The 6814-nt window shown below is 41.8% G+C and overlaps 1 pseudogene; it reads left to right on the plus strand.

Moving 5' to 3' along the window:
- Positions 1-2484: 2484 nt before the first annotated feature.
- On the plus strand, positions 2485-4071 carry LOC119244121 (elongation factor 1-alpha 1-like; annotated as a pseudogene).
- Positions 4072-6814: the final 2743 nt, after the last annotated feature.

A 6814-nucleotide genomic window follows, 5' to 3' on the forward strand; every position in this document is an offset into this window, starting at 1 on the left:
GTCTGGATTCAACCAAGAACCAAGAGGGTGAGTGGCTGGGTATAGACCCCACTTCAAGTGATTAAAAATGAATGAAACTCTAATATCCTCAATCTCACCCAAATAGCAGGACTGTGAGAAGCCAGTTATGTACAGGAAACTCGCTATGAGGGCAGTGCTTATCAGAACAATTTATGTTGTCATTACAGAAAATTTGCAGAAATGATCTACTGCACCCTTGCAATAATAGGCTTAATCCTTCCTCTGCGGCCTTCTGTGCTGGTGGAGTACATGGCTCCCCACCTTCTCTTTCTGGCTCGCTGAGTAGGCCTGGCCACCCTAGGGGTTAAACATTATTCCTCAGTCTCCACCTGGCAGTCTGCTCCTCTTACCCCTCACACATTCTCTGGTCATCTTGTCCTTCACCCGGCTGAAAGTCCCATACTGAGGGCTCAACTCTCCATCTCCAGCACTATCTTGCTGCATCCTCATCCATTGCCTAGTCTGTATCTCAACTTCTTAAGTCTTGCAGTTGCCTCAAAATCAAACAGACCTGCTTCACTTCTCCCAACCCATCATCAGGAAAAGCTTCGGTCCCTCCCTTTTCTCCTCCCTCAACCCAAAACCTCAGCTCTCCTGTGCATCCAACAGGCCATCAGTGCTGCCTCTGGATTATCTTGCCAAACCAGTGTCCCCCAGCAGCCCAGTCCAGGCCATGTTTCCCCTTAGCTCAGCCTCGTCTCTGGTCTCTCCTCCAGCCTGTTCATTCCACGCTGTGGCTGGAGGGAGCTCCCCAGACTACCGAGAAAATTGTTAAAAGCTCAATGGCTCCCCACTGCCCACATTCTCCACATCCCACCCGGTCCTCTGTATCTGCACCAGGTTTGGGGCCCCTGCTTGAGATTCCCCAGTACACTTTTTGTCCCCTGTCATAGTCCCTGCCTAGTGATTGCATCTACTTGATGACTGTCTTCTCTAGACTCTGAAATCATACCACTCATGTTCACCCCAGACTCCCCAAATCTCTCACAATGCCTGGCACAAGGCAGGCTTTTAATGAAAAAATGTGAAATAAATGAATGGCTGAGGAGAGCTTGTCAGGGTGAACCCAGTCCTTGATATCACCCCCTTGCCTGGTGCCAGTTCTGTATCACACACCTTTCTCTGGGTGTCCCCAGAATTCACCCAAGCCCCAGCTTTTTTGAGAAATAAAACATAAGTATTGCTAGTTTGTTGGATTTTTGCCACTTTCAGCTCATTTAAACCCTGATAGATGTCAGTTTGAAGTCAGACAAACCTGAATTCAAGTGCAACACTCTGATCTTGATTGAGAGACAGAACTCTGTCTAGATCCTGGGTTCGTTACCCAGTGAAAGTGAGTGTCATGGTGCCCAGCAGTGGCACCTGAGGAGCACGGTGGTGCTCGCTGCTCAGCTTACCTGCTCTTCCTTGTCCTTCTGCAGGCAGGGTGTTCTGTTTGGACTTTTAAAATATTGCACATATTTTTGCCCTGACTTCCCAGTATGGTTCAGCACCTTCATTATTCACCATATCAAATCCCTTTCTACTTGAAACAGATTGAAGAAATTTGTTCCTGATTAATCTTTGCATGATGCAGTGTTACTCCCTTAATGCTATTCATTCAACCCCAACTTTACCCTATAGAGAGGGTCCTGTCTTCATGGGTCGGGTCAGAGTTACAGTTCCATCTTCTGTTATGTTAGGTTACATATTAACCCTTACCATGTCTTTCCCTTTCAAATTATTTGGTATGCCCACATAATTATCTCATAACCCACCTTCAAACATTTCCAATTGGATGCTGCATTAGTTCACAACAGGATGCACACTATATTAAAATTTAAGGATTTGACTTTTCTTGGTTCTACATTGAGTCAGTCCTACTGATCAACTTCACCAAAATAGTCCTGCAGTGTACCTGGAAATACAGGTCAGTAAAACTTAAATAAAGCAGCTTCAGAACATATTCGATACTTAAGCCATTCTGCTATCTCCTAGTTAGTGTCAAATGGCTTGCAATTAGAAGATTAAATTGTTTTTAAAATAAGAAGCTGAATGCACATGGGTGGTTTAGCAATTTCAGATCTATGTGTTCTGTTCTTTGGCTTAAAATAACTGGTTAATACTCACATATCCAGCTATTATTTGGAGCCAAGGAACTAGAAGTTAAATATCATTAGTGGCACTTGGAAAGGCAGGTGGAGGATCTCAGTATTGAATGGAAGTACAAGGAATATAGGGAAGTAGTATATAGGTATAAGGAGTACCAGCTCTGCTGTGTTTGGAAAAACATGGGAAATTTTGTGTTTACATGTGAATCATGTAGGACTAGTGGTGCAATGTGCTAGCAAGTTTTGAGTTATTACTATGAAGAACTTAAAAGTATCTTTACAAATAATACAGCTTTAAAAACACCTCACAGACTTTTTTTCCCTACAGGTTTGCTGCCAGAACATCATGAAAGCCACAGCTAAACTAAGCAAAATGGGAAAGGAGAAGCCTCATATCAACATGGTCGTCACTGGACACGTCCAGTCTGCAAGTCCATCGCTAATGGCCATCTGATCCACAAATGTGGGGAGATCAACAGAATAACCTTTGAAAACTTTGAGAAGGAGGTTGTTGAGATGGAGAGTTACTCCTTCAAGTCCACCTGGGTCCTGGGTAAACCGAAAGCTGAAGGTGAATGTATCTCCCTGAGGACATTCAACACCAGGCATGGGTGACTATCACCGATGCATCAGGACACAAAGACTTGATCAAAAACATGATGACAGGTGCATCTTAGACTTGTTGTGCTGTCCTGGTTGTGGCTGCTGCTGGTGGTGAATTTGAAGCCGATCTGTCCAAGAATGGATGGACCTGGGAGTGTGCCATTTTGCCTTACCCACTGGGTATAAAACAACTAATTGTTACTGTTACTGAAATGGATTTCACTGAGCTATCCTAAAGCTAGAAGAGATAAAAGGAAATCATTGGCCACGTGGAAAAAATTGGCTGCAACCCTGACACAGTAACATTTGTGCCCTATCTGGTTGGAATGAAGATCACATGCTGGAGCCAAGTTCTAATGTGCCTTGTTCAAGGGAGGGGCAGTCACTCATAAAGATGGCACTGCCCGTGGAACCTGCTGCTTGTAGCTCTGAATTGCATCCTGCCCCAAGCTCATCCAACTGACCAGCCCATGCGTCTGCACCTCCAGGATGTCTATAGAATTGGCGGTATTGGGATTCTCTCTGGGGGCTGAGTTAACACTGGTATTCACAAACCTTTGTGCCAGTCAGTATTACAGGCGAAGTAGTCTCCTGAAATGCACCACAAGGCTTTGAGTGAAGCTATTCCATGGGCTTCAGTGTCAAGAATGTGTCTATCAAAGATGTTCATCACGGCGGGCCTCCCCCAGTGGCTCAGCGGTTGAGCACTGGGCTGCAGGGCTGCCCGTAGCCTCTGCAGTGCCAGTTCAATCCCTGGCCACTGGGTGAGGGTCCCACATGGCGTGCAGACCTCTCCTGCTGTGCCCGCTGCTCCCCTCAGCTGTGTATTTCATCAGTCTTCCTGTTTTGTTCCCCGCTCTGGCTCTGGTGAATTCTCTCACCCTCCTGCACTTCTGACTGTACCCAGTGCATGTATAAATAAATAAATCTTAAAAAAAAAAAAAAAAAAGATTTTCATCATGGCAATGTGGCTGGTGGCAACAAAAGTGACCCACCAATGGAGGCTGCTGGCTCCACAGCTCAGGTGACTCTTCTGAACTGTCCTGGGAAAGTGCTAGGTGTGCACCGGTGCTGGATTGTCACACATTGCATGCAAGTTTGCTGAGATGAAGATTGATCGTCATTTTGGGAAAAAACTGGAAGATGGCCCCAAATTCTTGAAATCTGGTGATGATGCCATAGTTGCTATGGCTCAGGATCCAAGCCCACATGTGCTGAGAGCTTCTCTGACTATCCTTTTCTGGGCATCCAAAGCAGTGGACAAGTAACAGTCAGAGCCCGTAAAGTCACTAAGCCTGCCTGGAAAGCTGAGAGGCTAAATGAATATTTTCCACAACACCTGCCACTCAAGCCTTAATCAGTGGTGGGAGAACAGTCTCTGAACTGTTTATCTCATTGTCGATTTAAGTATAATAGGAAAAAACTGGTTAATGATGACAATGGCTTGTAAATCTTCACAAGGAAAATATTTTTGTGGACAATTTGGTTTCTTTTGTGGCAATTTGAAGTTACTAGTTCTTAAAATCAGTACTTTTTAATGGAAGCAACTTGACCCAAAACCTGTCACATAGAATTTTGAGACCCATTAAACAAAGTTTAATGAGAGCCCGTGTCTTCTCTTGGTCGACACTGTAGTATAGGACTAAAAAAGATTTCAGTAAGAGTTGCTCTGAGTTCTGATGTCGCATCCTGGGTGGGAAATTTTGGGGTTTACCTCCATCTTAAGGAGACAATCATCCATACAGTTGGAGGTAACACGTTAGGACAGATGAGTTGAGTGACTTTGTTTATACATAAGCTTGGGAGAGGGCCAAAATGTATATTGTTAAACTCCATGTGCTTCTTTAAATTTTTTTGTAGTTATATCAATATTGAGTAAATTTGTTGGCAAAATGGCCACTTTTAGTTTCCCAGTTACTAAAATGTGCATCCTCTCAGATACTGAAATAAAAAAACTAAAGTGAGACTTAAATAGTGTTGAATAATTGTATCCAGGTTTTTTTTTTTTTGGCAATTCTATTTTTAATTTTTTTATAATAAATTTTATTTTTATATTCCCCATACAATTGCAACCCCCTTATTTTGACCAAAATCCCTCCCCTCCCCGACCCTCACCCCCCATAGAGTGTCTCTGGTTCATAGTTTTTTGCTGATTTTGATTTTCACTTTCTTATAGTTATTCATTTTCCTGGTCCCTTATTTAAGTTTTCTAGATTCCTGCTATGAGTGAGACCATCCGGTATTTTTCTTTTTCTTTCTGGCTTATTTCGCTGAGCATGATCCCTTCCAGTGCCATCCATGTTGCTGCAAATTGCATGTGTTTATCTTTTTTGAATGCTGAGTAATATTCCATGGTGAATATGTACCACATCTTCTTGATCCAGTCATCTAGTTTTGGGCATTGAGGTTGTTTCCAAAGCTTAGCTATTGTAAACAGTGCTGCTATAAACATAGGGGTGCAGGTGCTCTTTGGAATTGATGTTTCTGTGTCCTTTGGGTAAATACCTAGGAGTGGAATTGCTGGATCATATGGGAGCTCTATGTTTAGTAGGTCAAGAAATCTCCGAACAGCTCTCCATAGTGGTTGGACCAGTTGGCACTCCCACCAACAGTGCAGGAGAGTTCCTTTTTCTCCATATCCTCACCAACATTTGTTGTTGCTAGTTTTTTTTAGTATGTGCCATTCTCACTGGTGTGAGATGGTATCTCATGGTAGTTTTGATTTGCATTTCCCTGATGACAAGTGATGTTGAACATTTTTTCATATGCCTGTTGGCCATTTGCATTTCCTCTTCAGAGAAGTTTCTTTTTAGCTCCTCTGCCCATTTTTTGACTGGATTATTTTCTTTGTTGTTGTTGAGTCTCATCAGCTCTTTGTAGATTTTTGTGATCAGTCCTTTATCATTAGTGTTGGGTGCAAAAATGTTCTCCCAGTCGGTGGGGTTTCTCTTTGTTTTGGTTATTGTCTCTTTTGCTGTGCAGAAGCTCTTTAATTTGATGTAGTCCCAGCTGTTTATCTTTGCCTTCACTATCACTGCTTTGGGTGATGTGTCTGTAAAGATGTCTTTGATGTGCATATCACGTAGTGTTTCGCCTATATTTCCTTCTATGTATTTTATGGTTTCAGGTCTTATGTCTAGTTCTTTAATCCATTTTGAGTTGTTTTTGTGTATGGTGTGAGGTAGTGGTCAAGCTTCATTTTTTTGCCTGTAGCGACCCAGTTTTCCCAGCACCATTTATTAAACAAACTTTCTTTGCTCCAATGCATATTCTTTGCTCCTTTGTCAAAGATTAGTTGACCATACCTATGGGTTTATTTCTGGATTTTCTATTCGATTCCATTGGTCTGTGTGTCTGTTCTTGTTCCAATACCATGCAGTTTTGATGATTATGGCTTTGTAGTATAATTTGAAGTCTGGGAGTGTGGTGCCTCCATTCCCTTCTTTTTTTTTCAGGAGAGCTTTGGCTATTTGGGGTTTTTGGTAATTCCATATGAATTTCATCAATAATTGTTCTATTTCTTTGAAGAATGACATTGAAATTTTGATTGGAATAGCATTGAATCTGTATATTGCTTTTGGTAGGATGGCTATTTTAATAATGTTTATTCTTCCAATCCATGAGAAGGGGATGTCTTTCCATTTCTTTGTGTCTTCTTCTATTTCTTTTAACAGTGTTTTATAGTTTTCTTTGTATAGGTCCTTTACCTCTTTTGTTAGATTTATTCCCAAGTATTTGTTTGTTTTTTTTTGTTTTGATAATAAAAGGGATGGTTTTTTGATTTCTTCTTCTTCAGATTTATTGTTTGTGTATAGGAAGGCTACTGACTTTTGCGTGTTGATTTTGTATCCTGCCACTTTATTGAACTGATTGATGAGTTGAATTAGTTTTTCTGTGGAGTTTTTCGGGTTCTCTATGTATATTATCATATCATCTGCAAATAGTGATAGTTTGACTTCTTCTTTTTCTATTTGGATTCCTTGTATGTCTTTCTCTTGTCTTATTGCTCTGGCTAAGACTTCCAGTATTATATTGAGCAGTGGTGAGAGTGGACATCCTTGTCTTGTTCCAGATCTTAATGGAAATGCTTTCAGCTTTTC

Source organism: Talpa occidentalis, unplaced genomic scaffold (assembly GCF_014898055.3).
Source record: "Talpa occidentalis isolate TD23 unplaced genomic scaffold, MPIMG_talOcc4v2.1 talOcc4.14, whole genome shotgun sequence".
NCBI lineage: Eukaryota > Metazoa > Chordata > Mammalia > Eulipotyphla > Talpidae > Talpa > Talpa occidentalis.